Below are 16339 nucleotides of genomic sequence, written 5' to 3'. Positions count from 1 at the left end.
AGCCTGAAAGGACATAATTCCCCGTTAACTACTTAGAATTCTTAGCAAAATACCTCAAATAGTTCATTTACTAATGGAACTTCCATCATCAAAGACAACTTTACTAGCGAGATACTCATCATGAGTGCATTCTTCTCACGAGCGAGATCCTCATGATCGAGATCCTCCCCATGAGCGAGATCCTCATGAGCGAGATCTTCCTCATGAGCGAGATCCTCATGAGTGAGATCCTCTCATGAGCGAGATCCTCATGAGCGAGATCTTCCTCATGAGCGAGATCCTCATGAGTGAGATCCTCTCATGAGCGAGATCTTCATCCTAGTGATACTCACCTTTCCAGCGAGATTCAGCCCAATTTCTAGCGAGATTTCTTTCTAGAGCGAGATTCTCATCACAAAATTAGCGAGATTTCCTTCATTAGCGAGATCATCGATATAAAATTAGCGAGATTTCCTTCATAAGCGAGATCCTCATTCTCCATATGAGTTGTTTGCTTGTTCTTCCCAAGCAGCTGTTTGCTTATGCTCAACTTCTCTGTTACAACTTCAAAAATTCCTAACTCAAAAACCAGACCTCTTTTGAAGGAACTTCCTTCTACAAACTTGTTTAGAATTGAGTTACTTTTTTACCTTAAAACTTCAGCCAAAAATTCCTTATAGTTTAGCCTGGAACTTCCAATCTTCACCTCGAGCCCTGATTAATCCGAGATTCTGCCTCTTCTGAAAATTCTCCACTTTTATTGTTCTCCTCTTGCAATCTTTCTCCGGTAAGACAATCTCGAAAACTAGATTCTCCCAGCTTTCAAATGGCACTACTTTCACTAAATTTTCTCTTGTTAATTGCCGAAACCATGCTTTTGAAGTTCCTTTTCCCTTTTAATCTTCCTACCGCCTCCCGAATTCAAGGATTAACCGCCACGTGCCAGACCAATAAGTGAGTTTCCTTATTTAACACATTTTTCCTTTCCTTTCTCAACAATTCCTATAAATAACATGGATTTTCACTTATTAGATATTTAATATATCATTCCTTTGGCTAAACATGCTTGTTTAGAAAACTTAGAATTTGGGGTTTACACTCAGCTACACAAGAACTTATTTCTTCTTGCTTCCATCCTCTATCCCTCTTAAACCATGGCTTCATTTAACTCACTAGAAGACATCACATTACTTACTCTTACTTAAAGTAATTAGGGTTCTGGTTTTACAGATGGAGACAGTGATATTGATGTTGAAGTATGAATTATTTGGAAACGACAGTAGTGGGGAACATGATCTTGAGTTGGTACCGTCGGATATGTTCACCCAAATAGATTGGCAAATTACAAATTCAATATATGAACTAGAGTCTACTTTGGAGGAAAGGAGTATAGGTATAGATAATTATAGTTTAATACAGAAAGGAATGTTGTTTAATACTAAAGAAGATCTTGGGGTACCTGTGGCCGTGCTCAATTAGAAAACAATATGGCTATAATGTTAATTATAGACGGATGTGGCAAGCCAAGAGAAAAACGTTGATTGTTATGTTTGGTGATTGGGAGAAATCATATTCAGAGCTTCCATATTGGTTGAATGATCTTGTTCATTACAATCCAGGAACACAAACGGTTTTTCCTTCCCTCTGATGTGCCAGGTACGACTATTTTTTGTCAAGTTTTTTGGTCTTTGGTCCTACAAGAGAAGGGTTCAAACATTGTAGGTCATTAATCCATGTTGATGGAACTCATTTCTACAAAAAAATATAAGGGGAAATTATTGACTGCCTTATCTATTAATGCAATCAGGCATATATTTCCCCTTTCTTTTTCTATTGTTGAAGGTGAAAATTTGTCCAATTGGTCATAATTTTTGTTGGCATTGCATGAATATATTACCCAAAGAGATGATGTTTGGTTGATTTCTGATAGATATAAGGACATTCTTGCTGCAATTAATATGAGGAAATTGGTTGGAGTGAACCTAGAGTGTACCATCGATATTGTCTTCACCATGTTGCCAGTAATTTCAATACAAAATATAAATCAAAGAAACTAAAAGATTTGGTGTTTAAGGCAGGAAATCAACACCAAAGGCGCAAGTTCATTCGGTGCATGAAAGAATTGAAATAGTTGCACCCTGAATACCTTGAATATTTTTCAGATATTTACTTGGAAAAATGGACCCAATCACATGGTGGTGGGTACCACTATGGGTGGATGATAAGTAATGCAACTGAATGCATGAATGGTGTTTTCAAAGGTGCTAGAATGTTACCAATTACTTCTTTGGTTAGGCTAATATTTTATCGCACAATACTATATTTTGAACGTCGAAGACAAGAAATCAGTGAAGCACTCGATCGGGGGGACATGTGTACAAAATATGCCCTAAGAAAACTTAATAGGTGGGAAAAACGAGCATCTGTGCATTCAGTGACATCTAGAACTTTCGAAGTACAAACTGGCATAAATATGATTTCTCCCTATAAAGGACAACACACCCAAGTTTTGAGCTTGAAATAAGGAACATGTTCTTGTAATAAGTAGCAGTCATTCAAGATTCCATGCTCTTATATAATTGCGGTTTGTAATTACATGCGTATGACATACATACCACTTATTGATGAATGCTACAAATTGTCAAATTTCAAGCGATGTTATGAAGGTCGCTTCCATTCAATAGAATACCTAGATTATTGGCCAGGATTATCATTTACCAGAAGTTCATCCAAATGTGGACTTACTAAGAGAATAGGGTAGGCCAAAAAGTACGCGCATTCATAATGAAATGGATTGGAGAGAGGCAAGCCAAAAAGTACGATGTACAATTTGCAAGAGAGAAGGACATAACAAACGTACTTGTCCACAACGTACATTAGGTGCTTCGTCTTCGGGTCATCAGGTGTATGTTTTATGTACTTGTATTTTTTATGTACTTGTATATCTTTTGTACTTATAATTTCCATGTAATTGTATCTTTTATGTAATTGTTTCATTTTATGTAATTGTACTTTTTATGTAATGAATTTATTTTTCATGTAATTGTATCTTTTTATGTATCTTTTATGTGATGGATTTTATTATGTAATGTAATTTGAACTTCTTACGTAATGGAGCCTAGTTCTTCTAATCCTGTACAATTATATCAACAAAATACGCATCGTTCACAATCGGTATGGGATAGTTCTTCCACAGTAGTTTTGAGTTGTCAGAAAAGGGAGGCGTCTGCACAACATACTATCCCATTTGATCACCGCATTATTCCCGATGTTGAACAGGCAAGTTTTCTTGGGGTTGCACAAATCAGTTTTATCCAGCTTGATTGGCACCTTTTTACTACTCTAGATGAGCGTTGGAGACCAGAAACCCACACATTTCACCTGCCTTGTGGGGAATGTACAATCACGCTGCATGATGTTGCCATACACTTTGGGTTACGAGTGGACGGGCAACCATTGACAGGTTCACTATAATATGACTAGAAGAACGTTTATGAAGAGCTCTTAGGCGTTCTACCAGATGATCTGAAAGGATCAAGATTGAGTATCCCCTGGTTGACGTCCTAGTTTCCAGAATTATCTCTCGATGCCGACGACATCAGTGTAAGTAGGTATGCACGAGCATACATCATGCAACTTATTAGAGGATTTTTGTTCGCTGATAAGTCAAATACTCTAGTGCATCTCATGTTCCTCCCGCTATTGTTTGATTTCGAGCATGCTAGTACGTACTCGTGGGGTGGTGCATGTCTTACATGGTTGTATAGAGAACTTTGTCGGGCTACCAACACACAAGCGTTGGAAATAGTGGGGCCACTGATACTACTACATGTATGGGCTTATGATAGATTTCCAATTATAGCACCACAAGTCCAATTATAGGTCCCAGATCATCGTCCACTTAGTGCCAGGTATTATTTCATTTATATATTTATTTCGTTATCATTTTATGTAAGAATATAAATTAATTGTATTTTTTAAAATTTTAGATGAAGTGGTGTATTAGCTGCCTCTGAACAGTCAGCAAATATGTTACTTGTGTACCGAAAAATATTTGACAGACTGATGCACAATCAGGTAACAAATGTATGTATAAATGAATATTTAAAACATTTTAGATGTATATTTATCTTTTTTTTTGTCAGATTATTTGGACGTCATACACAAACAGATTTGGTCATCCCTACCTGATTACTATTGTGATGGTGAAGACATCTGGTTGACCGTTAACCCTCTTATATGCTTCTATATAGTAGAGTGGCATCATCCAGATCGTGTGTTGAGACAGTTCAGTCTGTAACAAATGATACCTTCGTTGTCCAATACACTCCCAACACTACACCATATTGATTTGAGAGGTAAGCACGACCAAGACTAGCATCGAATCCACGCGGAATATATATCCTACTGGCATGGATGACATGATCGTTGTGCCTATGGAGAATTAACAAATGGGCCAGCAGTATCAAATGACTACTTTTCCTAGTACAATTCAATCAAGAGGCGATTTATCACACTTGACGACGCTTACTATTACTGCATGGTAAGAGATTTAAAATCAGATATTTTCCATATATATGATATGGATATTGTTTAATATTTATTTTTTTCATTGTACAGAATAATTTTATCAGCGATGTAGAACAATATTCAATGTAGCACAACTTATCAGACTTGGGTTCAATGTGTCAGAAAACATTGGTCAACATAGAGAGTATTATTCAACAAACAAGACGACTCAATATTGCTGACATCGATTGAATACGTATTCGTCATAAATGACAATGACAGCAGGGTGAACCTAATTTAGAGGGACACGAGACAACCCCCATGAGAGTAAGGGCCAGCGGGGTCGTTTTTAAATTTCATGTAAACTTTCATTTTCAAATTGTAAATTAAAGAACTAATTGTAAATCTTCTTTAATATCATGACATTTTTTTTAATATGAGTGCAAAATAATTATGTTTTCATTGTAGATTAAATATATAATTAAGTTTAATAATGAAGAAATTTGTGGACCCATTCCTAAAGTCTTAATATTATTGTACATCTCCAATTAAAAAAAAATAATTAGTCAATCCATTTTTTTTTTTTTAAAAAAAACAAATCGTGGACCGGGTCCACGATTATGGCAATCGTAGGCTCTGTCCACGAGTTTCCATTGGACCGGTCAACCTGATATGGTGCTGATTGGATTAAATGTTAATCGTGTACCCCGTACATGATTTCACTATCATACTTTTGTCAATAGTTTCAATACCCACCTATTTTTAAAAATACTTTCTCATATACACTATTTTTGTCAATAGTTTGAAAAAATACTATATTTTTTAACAAAATCTGAAAATTCATCTTGGACCATATATTTCATAAATATCCTTAAATTTAAATTAAATTTTTTTCATTGAAAGTTTTTAGAGACAATTTTGGACAATTTTACTCTTCTTTCTATTTTTAAATATATCTGTTTCTTTTTCTTGTAATTAATGAGTCACCTTTTCTTTTGCTCATTAATGAGCTTATTTATTTATTTTTAATTTTTTCTTTTTGTTGTTTATATAAATATCTATTTATATTTTAATGCATTTAATATATGATTAATGAGATCTTCTATTCCTTAACTATAGGGGCGTTATTTCATCTTCTTCATCCCTTGTTTATGCGTTTAATTGGCCTTAATTGTAGGGATGTACATTCTGTCTTCATCCAATTGCAAAATTATGGTTTCAAATATTTTTTTTTTTGTTTTTTATGTATATATACTAGACTAATTTCAGTATTCTCTCTTCCATCTACATGGTTATTTTTAAATATATCTTAAAATGTTGTGTTATGTGTTTGAAAATAATCTAACTAATATATAAAATATGCTAAGATTTGTAATATAATTAAATACATTGTAAAACATCGAATTAAGATGTTTCCTTTTGGCACAATAGTAGTTACATTCGAAAGTTTATTTGAAATGGTTGTACCATTTGAAAGTTTTTATATAACAGTATCCATATGACAGTACAATATATAAATTAAAAATATATATTGTTAAATCGAATTCTTTTATAAGTTATACCACAATATATAAATCATAGATTGACTTATTGTTCAACATAAAACATATATATAAGCGTATATATCATGAAATAGGAAATCCAAATAAAAAAAACCATCTTTCACACCTCATTTATATCAAATAAAACAATTACATATATCACAACATATATCGAAAATCCTATAAAAGCTCCGATAAATTGAAGAAGAAGTACATATATCCATGTATTTATCGAAAATCCTACTGAAACTCCGAAAAATCGAAGAAGAATAAGTAGTACATATATTACAACATATATTAAAAAAATCTACAAAAGCTCCAAAAAAAACTCAAAATAGAAGAAAAAATACATATATCACTATATATATTGAAGAATCTAATAAAAGCTTCGAAAAATAAAAACATCATATGTCGTCTCTCTCACATCTAGCACTTATGGTGTTCTTAATCTTGATGTCAATTAGAAATCAAAGAAGTTTCGCTGGGATGGTAGTTTCACTGGAAAATAAAAAACGCACCAAAAGTTTCATTAGAAAGGAAAGTGAATCACCTCTATTTTTCTTCATTCTCACATGCATATGAGAAGAAAGATCGAAAAGATCGTGGGTTTGGAGAAAGATGGAAAAGATCATGTGATGAAAACAAGAATTTTTTGCCAGAGATTTAGAGAGAGGGAGATAGAGAAGCTTACTCGAGATTGAGAGATGGCGACAACAACAGGAGTGAGAGAGGGAGATTGTGGGATTGGAGAATCTGAGAAGAAAGATGGAGAAAGTTTGAGAAGATTTAGAATATATGAGAAAAAAGATGGAGAAGATAGTTGGATTTGATTTTCAGTTTAATTGAAACGATTTTTTCGTTTTTTAATTTTTTTCAAAAGAACATTGATGAGTGTATGGATACGCGCGAAATCCTAGCTACACATGAATGAGGGAGATCACTACAAGAAATGCTTCCTATAGCAGCGGTTTATTTAGTCTATAGTAGCAGTTTTTAACCACTACGACATTTATAGCAACAATCCCTCAATCTTTGACAAAACCAGTGTTGAGAGGTCAATTGCAGCATTTTTTAAAATCATTGGAACTAAAATTAACACTGATGCTATATCCTCATCTAATGCAGTATTTTGTTCAATTTATAGCAACAAATGTTTTAGTCTATAGCAACACGTGCTTTGGTTTAAAACAATAAATGTTTATGTCTATTACAACATTATTTTTGGTTTATAACAACAAATATTTTAGTTTATAACAATATCTTGTGTGGAATGTGAAAACAAGTACAAGTTTTATATTTTCAACGAATTTTTGAAATACAATAGTTTTACAAATTGCTATGTGTCAATCTTTTTAACATACCCGTTTTTTTATAATATATGGTATTACTGTCTTAACAAAATAAATTAAATGTTATAATTAATTAATGATACAAAATATATGCTTCTAAAAACGATATCTCTAAAGTGTGTATATATTTCTGAATTATAATAATACATAAAATTTAAATACAAATAACATTCAAAATAAAAGAATGTTAAAATAATATATATTATCATCTAAAAAAATACACAATAAACAAAATATATTATCAGTTTTTAACTATTAAGATATTAAATTGCTTTACAACTACAAGTTGAAATACTAAGCTATTATGAAAAAATCTTCTTTGACTTCGTGGACTTAGATTGTTGGATTTTATGTCTGAAAACTCATAGATAGAAAATGTAAATAATTGACTGTCATCAATAAAGAATTATCGATGTTATTTCAATAAGTGTTATAGATTGTGCTGAATTCGTTTTGTCCTAATAACCCTAAATCCAATCAACTAACATCCTAGGCTATTTTATGAATCTTGAACTATATGTGGTGAAATACAAGGATCATTGTTCAACATACAACATAAAGGGTCTATAGTATAGGGATAAGGTTGGGTACCTTATCCTAATGATACTATGGATACGACCCACTTTGTATTTGATACAAATGCAATGATCCAACGCGTTCACATACGTGACACACAAATAGAGGTAACGTAGGCAATGAGTTTGCATAAGATCAAACCGTGAAATAGTAACCACTAGATGTAACTCAATTGACTAGTTAGGTTTCAATTTCAATAGGATGACCTACACAACATAGTCTTAATCCTTAGTCTATTATGAATTCTTGTTCACGAAGAATTGTCCTTTGATTTGTATGGGTAAGAGTGACCAGTTCGCCGACTCAATTTGCCTACCATTTTGGGTACAAGACCGAGTAGAGAGCTGAGAATATAATAATATAAGATGGATTTCACTCCTTCTTGACTATAGGGTAAGTAGTGATTGTTCTCTTAAATGGTGTCTCCGAGACTTGAACAAAGGGCCCTACTCTCTCACTAGCCTAAGAGGGTTTTCTATTTAATGGTTGGACCATAAACATGTTGTTTATTAGAGGAATAATGGTACTTAAAGGATAAATAAGTAACTAAGTGTAAAACGGTAATTTTGACCTAGCTGATGTTACAAGCACTCGTGAAGGACTAAGTTGTTATTGATCTATATCAATGGATACAGAAATATATATACAGTGAGAAGAGTGCAGTTGTGGGTCTTTAGTGGAGTGTACCCACAGTTAACGAAGATTGATTAATGTGGTCAATGAGATAAGTCAATTAATCTCACATCGTTGAAGCTTTTTATTTGTAGGTCCATGAGATCCCCTTCTTAGCTCGTAAAGGTATTGAGGTAATTATATTTTGAACCGAGTTTAAAATGTTCAAATTCACTTAGGGAAATAGTATAATGTATTGATGCGTTCTCGTTATGCAATGGATTAATTACTATGTGAAACCTTACAAATGCATTTTTTTTACCTAGTTAAACCAAAGTATAAATCCAACTAGAATTCCTGGTGAATCTAGGGTCTAACTCAGAAATTGTGTTCTATTGATGCGTTAACAATGATTGTTTTGATATTTACGTGAGTTTCTTTGTTAAGTATGCAATGAGTTTGTTCCTATTCTATTGCTAAAATAAATAATGGTGGATGCAATGGTAATCACAACTATATGCAAAACAGCCTATGCGGAGAGATTTCAATTTCCAATGAATAAAAGTAGGGTTGAGAAAAAAGTATTCACTAACAATTCCCAAGTAATTGTATAAATCATGCATTCATGCAAATAACTCAAGAGTCAAAACCTACACTTCGCAGTTTATTTAGCCATCATATCCTATTTTTAGGATGCATGCGATGAGTGTTTGACGTAAAAGATGTCTCTTTATTCCTAAAGGTAATATCTTCTCGTTTTATGAGGTCTAATCTTTTTCTCTTTCAAGCATGGATTCATTTTATTTAGAACAATCTTTCGACTTATTCAAATAGTTTTTAAAGCATACATAAAACAAGTTGAATGCACGATTAAGCTTTACTTTGTTCATGTTAGTTGCAATGTTCTATTGCATGAAGCTATGAGTTCCTACCATGCAAATCCATTTTTGGCATCAAGAATTTTCTTCTACGGTGACATCTTGTGATTACGTGAATAGATTTCTGCATTCACAAAGTATGATTTTTTATAACTTTTGGATTATGAGACTGTGTTCATATGCGATCACATAATATAATTAGTTCCATGGTTTTCTTACCATGTTGTCTTATTTTCCATGATTTTTCCTAATTATTTTAGGGAAAAGAGATATAATAACTTGTATTTCTACAAGTTATCATATATAATGATACACTATAATTTAAAGTTTATATTTTAGTTAAATTTTATAATATAAATTTAATTTTGGATATGATTCAAAATTAATTTAAGAGAATAAAATATTTGAAGGAGTTCAAATATTAATTTAATATGAATTGGATTCATATTAAAACTGTAGGTTAAAGTTAATGTGTATTAGATGCACAATAAAATATAGGTTATGAGAGAAATACAATTGAATATGATTCAAATGTAGGCTAAATTAATTATTTGATTATCAATATGGTAATTAATTAACTGGAGAATTAATTAATTAATTAAAATTAAATTGATTTAATTAAATTAATTGAATTAAAACTATAGGTTATATGAGAGATGTTCATTTGAATATGAATTAAGTGAAATTATTAATGTTCGGGTTTGTGCCTTAAAGTCTTGTGTCCAGTAGTTTGTAAACAACTTTGTACGTGATGTATAATATAAATGATATTTACTTCACTACTTGACTTTGCACATTTAGATGTTTTTACCACAAACCAATAAACTTAATATCCCTGGTTATCTGTATGTAACTTAAGCATGTATGTGATGACATACAAGTGGATCATGTATTGAGTGATAACCAAAATGGTCTATAGTATATGGATATAGGAGGGAAACCTTATCCTCGTAACGCTACGGATGCGGCCCGCTTTGTGGAATGGTCACAAGTGTTGTGACTTGTTACGAGATGGTCTGATCCTAATCATTTGTGTAGAGAACATGCGAGCGGGAGCGTCCTATACAAAGAGTTTGTATAAGATCTGACCATGAAGTGTTAACGTCTCGTTATATAACACCGTTTATAACTAAGACTTCACTTCATTAGGATGACTATAGGTAACATGACCTCAATCTTAAGTGAGTTGGGAACTCCTGCCATTGAGGGCGATCCTTTAATTTGCATGGGTGCGAGTGGCCAGAATGCCAACTCAAACCTACCATTTTGGGGATTCGTCTGATTTGGGAGCTGGGAACTCAGCTACACAAGATGGAATTTACTCCTTCATCGAGGCAGGGGTAAGTAGATAGATAGCTCCCTTAAGGGCTGATTCCAGGGCTTGAACAATGTGGCGCCACGCACCTTCTCATGGCTCGAGAGGTATTCACACATAGTAGGACTATGTTGTATTGTTCATTAGAGGGATCAGTGGTACTTAAGGAGGAAAATGTAATTACAAGGGCAAAACGATAAATTGGTCTGCTGTAATTATGAGCATCTGTGAAAGGTCATCGTACTGATGATTGGTTATATCCAATGGACATAGAAATATATCTATGGAAAGAAGAGTTCAACTGTCGGTCTTTAGTAGAATGTCTGGCAGTTAACGGATGGTGGATATCGTGACTAAAGAGTTTAGTCAGCTATTCATGTATCGTTGTAGCTTCGAGCCATAGGTCCATAAGGTCTCCTTGGTAGCTTGGATACAATTTTAGAGTCAATTTTTGGGTCAATTTGAAATGTTCAAATTGACAAGAGGGAGTTCGATTATATATGATATAATTGAAAGAGTTAATTAAATATGATATAGTTAACTTTATGTAGGAGATACATTAATTTGGAGGAAATTGGATATAAATATGATTTATATCTAGTAGAGGAAAATATTATAATTAATATATGATATTAACTATATGTTATGAATATGATAAGATCACATTTATTGGACGGTTATAAAGGAAAATGGAAAGCGCCTCTTCTGTTCTAAATAACGGATGAGTGCATTATAAATAGCTGACGGTGTGTTGATCTTGGGGTGCGCGGACATTGTGAAAAGTGTCATCGTTTAGAAAATCAGTGCCTATGGGATAGTGACTGCATGATCACTTACATATACGATATTGCTAAGCGATCGTATTCTTTTCCTACACGATTGTTTAGACGATCGCTTACTTTGCCTACACGACTGTATACTTCACGTAAATGATCAAGCATCTTGTCTATGCGATAGACGTCCGCATCTCCTACTTGCTTGATCGTTGTATATGGTCTCTCTTCCACCTTCCCTCTACCAAATCCAAACAAAGCCCACACTTTGGATTCTCACTCCAAGAATACTGAGGATTCTGAGTGGTGTTGTCTTCTCCGTTTCCTTCTGTCCGAGTGGTGATTGTTCAAGGTAGACGGTTGGGCTTCTGACTCGTTGTGAAGAAGAAATCTTCATCTGGTATGATTTCTTGATCTCTTTAGCATTATGAAAGTATGTTTGAATGTATATGCAGTAATTCTATCACAATAGATTGGTGCATAACAATTGCAAATACTTTCTTGGTGAGTGCATTTCTACACCGTTTAATCGTTAAATTGTTGTGGATGTGCGGATTTATGGATGTTTTCGTGGATGTTAGCCTCGGTTTGATTCAATGCTTTTACATTTGCAGTTGTTTGTAAAGGCCCTACGTTTTTTGTGCATTAATAATCGTTATCGAGTCTATATTCAAAGTCTGTTTGAGTTTTGAGTCGTTCTAGAAGAAGATCGGAGCAAGCGTTGTGGTTCTTCGAGGAAGGAAACGATCAAGGGTTGATTACATCGTGTAGACGATAGAATATGTGATCGCTGTTGATCGCGTCGATTAGACGATGAGGTATGTGATCAAGTATTGATCGCATCGTACAGTCGATGGGGTACACGATCGGTGATGATCGCATTGTGTAGACGATTGAGTAAGCGATCAAGGGTTGATCGCATCGTGTCGAAGATCGGTTACGCGATCACTGAGTATCGGGTCATGTAGACGATGTGATGCTCGCGTATTGCTTTACACGCGCGCACTGGACGATCGTTAGGGCAACAAGCTTCATCGCTTAGTAACTGACTAAACGATCGCTTAATAACTGACTAAACGATCGCTTAGTAACATAAGTTAAATCGTTTATCTGTCGCCACGTTAAGTGATTGCATAGACGATCGTTTTGGTCAGCAAGCTTCATCGCTTAGTAACTAACTAAACGATCGCTTAGTAACGTAAGATAAATCGTTTACCTATCATTGCATTAAGTGACCGCATAGACGATCGTTTTGGTCAGCAAGCTTCATCGCTTAGTAACTGACTAAACGATCGCTTAGTAACGCAAGGTAAATCGTTTCCTGTCACCGTGTTGAGCAATCGCATAGACGATCAGGCTTCGTTGCCTCGTTGTTGTCTACGCAATCGTTTAATTTTTCTTCTATCGTCTAGTTTGCGTTAGACGATCGTCTACCTACGACATTTACTACACGATGGAGTCCTCCTGGTGGTTCAAGACCCGGTTCGCTTGTGAACCAGTTTTCTCGATGAAAAATGTAATAGATAGAGTTATTTCATTCTGGTTTTATAAAGGCTCATCCCGGTCCATTAATCCTTTATCTATTACATGCAATGTATGTTTTTAATATGTCATATGGTATGCATATATAGATAAATCCCACCTTAGGTCATGCATATTCTCTTTATTATAAGTGTTATAATTTAGAAAAGCATGTTTTAATTTACATAAATGCATGCTCATGGATCATATAATATAAAAGTTATATTTATGTATGCTTTATTTTTTTTAACGTTATATTTATAAGCATAAATATTTCGTTATGTAGGATGAGTGTTTTAGTTGTTTATTTTATAAATGGTTATAAAATGAAATTAGAACTAAAATAATTAGTAAAAGATTAATATGTAGCACATATATATATAGTAGACCTTTTGTCGAAGGCGGGTTCTGTCTAGGCTGGGGTATTTAAGATGACGGCAACGGAACACCCCTACCTGGGAACCTACCTGGAAAGGTAATTTAGATAGGTTTAATGTATGCATGCAAACTAAAGCCAGTCCATTAAAGAGTTTAATGTGGCTACTTGGATTTATTTTTTTTATTATTATTATTTCAAAGACAAAAGTTGTTTTTTTAACAAATTTTATAAATGACTTAAATCAGTAGCCGAATTGTCTAGGTTAATAAATCCTTAGGTAGAACATTCAGTGGGAGGTTCTAGGGGCATTTGATACTTCATTTTCACCTCTCGCGTTTCTCCTTCATAGTCCACACTATGAGATCTACCCTCGGCCTCGAGGCACCTTTGGTGTGTCTCCCTAATGGATGGTATTTGTGTAGGTAAATATCAAGGTGGATGGAGAGAGTGTTCATAGTAAGTGGGATCGGGAAATGTAACATCATATCCCTCGGTCTCCCTCGTTGGATTGAATAAAGTTTCTGCGCATTGCCTCGAGGCACCCTGGGTGTGTTCCCCTATAGGATGGCTGTTTTGTGCTTTCTTTGTTTGATCTCCTATAAGAGGATAAGGTTATTTAGTCTCTTATCCTAATCTATCTTTTTCCATACGGTGAACGTATTAGGTCGGGACTCTGGGGCCGAAAAGGAGGGGTTACACTTTGATAACAGGCAGAAATTGTCACACCCCACCCCGAACCCGTGGTCCCGAGCCCGCGGTGAGGCATGATATAATTTGTTACCACTTTAGCTCAACTACTAGTTTCTTTTAGTATATTTGCAGCGGAAAAATATTACATGCTTTTAATAGAAACTAGTTTATAAGTTTAAATTATAAAATATACATGGAAATCCTATCCCGATAATCCGTCTTATTTACAGCTATTTTTTTTTACTTGTGGAAGACCTTAACTAATACCGCAACCTGGACTCGTTAGTTACCTGCACGGTAAACATAAAGACAAACCATGAACTTCTACAATGCTCAGTAAGTGGTAACACACGTATAAATCTTCCACTACAAACATGAGGTTTCCAAGTGAACCTCCAACGAAGCATGAAGCTTTCACGAATCCACCTACACACATGGTAGATGTTTAATATACAATATCATAACAATAATACCAGCCGATGTGCACATAGCTCCTCCTATCATGGACTCAGAAACTAGGCCCGTCGACCCTCTGACCATCCCACTTCAAGGATTCTCTATCCCACAGGCTCAGACACTAGACTCCTAGGTCCCTTGACCATCCTGTAAGGATTTACTCTGGGCTTAGGTTCTAGGTCCTTAGATCCCCTGACCATCCCAATCATCATATATAACCTACAACATATTAATTTACGATATGCTAAAAAATAACAAGGGAAGAATTAACCACTCACAGTGAAGTTATGGAGAACTTTCCACACAGTTCACCTGGTTTCCCTGATTCTAACGTTGGATCCTATTTAGTTTTGAAGCTTATATTACTATCACTTCTGGGTCTTATCTCAAAACAATCCCCTCTTCAAAAATGTGTGAAAATGTCTTAACTACAATACCTTAAATTTTTGCCTCCAAATTCCTTGGCGAAAGTTTTGAGTATCAAATTTACTCTTCTTGGCCCGGCTGTCTTCTTTTTGGTGAGCACCTCTCGGTTTTCCTTAATTTCGACAGCCTTAGAGTTAGCATTTTGCTGAGGCAGCCCACACACAAAACTAGACGTAATTTAGAAACTTTTGGTTCAAGAATCACCTGATTCACACAAGTGGTTTGGAAGAACTAGTGGTTTGAAGTTGGCCTTTCGCTACTATCCAGACAGTTTGGCTCCTCTGCGTCTTTGTTGGAATCTCCGACCCACACTTAATTTTTCTCTCTTCTTATTTTTGCTCTCTTTATGCTCTTTGAGAAAAGACTTGGTGTGTAGGTTGGAGTGGGGCGTCCCTCCTTTTATAGGCGTCCAAAAGCCTTCTAAGCTTGACACTTACTCTTACATGTGTTATTCTTAAAGTTTGCCAACCTACAGCCCCTTCCACCACTTGCTTGAGGTGTCTACCAACGCAAGGTTTGAGCCATGCAAGTGCTAGATGTCTCTCTTCTACCATGCCAACGCATGAGACTAAATTTGCATGTCTCCTCAAGCCTTCACCTCAATTTCTTAAGTCGGAAGGTTTATTCTCGACGAGCCACATGTTAGGATGACATTTTCCTTATGATCTCAGCATTCCTATGTGTTCATTCCCTTCCATATGCGTTCACTAGGGTGATTCTCAAGGCATACAACTAATCTAAAGTATCAACGCATAGCATACTTAGAACGCATAGTTGATTCTCAACACCTAGTATGATCCCAACGCATGGAAATCCTTAGTTTCTTTTAATTTCCCACATAGCACCATCGCAACCCTTAACCATCGCAAGAGCCAACACCATGCGTCCATCCTAGTCTAACGCATTGCCTATGTCCAACGCATCCCTCGTGTAAGCCATTACCTATTCTCCAATGCATTGCAAAGGCACACGGCTGCAATGCATGGCTTAGCATCAATGCATGGTGCACTTGGGTCGCATGGCATGGGCGCTTGGTCGGAAGCTTGGCATTGACGCATCGCTCGACAGGGCTTGCTCATTCGCTCGACGCATGGGTGCTGCCATCGACGCATCGTTCGCTTAGCCACTCGATGCATGGGCGCTTGCATCTTTTGCTTGACCGTTCGACGCATAGGTGTTTGCATTATTCGCTCACACATAGTAGGAATACGTTGTATTGTTCATTAGAGGGATTAGTGGTACTTAAGGAGGAAGATGTAACTACAGGGGCAAAACGGTAAATTGGCCTGCTGTAATTACGAGCATCTGTGAAGGGTCATCGTACCGATGATTGGT

The sequence above is a fragment of the Benincasa hispida genome, chromosome 9 (assembly GCF_027475165.1).
Source record: "Benincasa hispida cultivar pf3 chromosome 9, pf3_genome.v1.1, whole genome shotgun sequence".
Classification (NCBI taxonomy): Eukaryota; Viridiplantae; Streptophyta; class Magnoliopsida; order Cucurbitales; family Cucurbitaceae; genus Benincasa; species Benincasa hispida.
The sequence above is the reverse complement of the archived record's forward strand: the minus strand, read 5'-3'. Positions refer to the sequence as shown.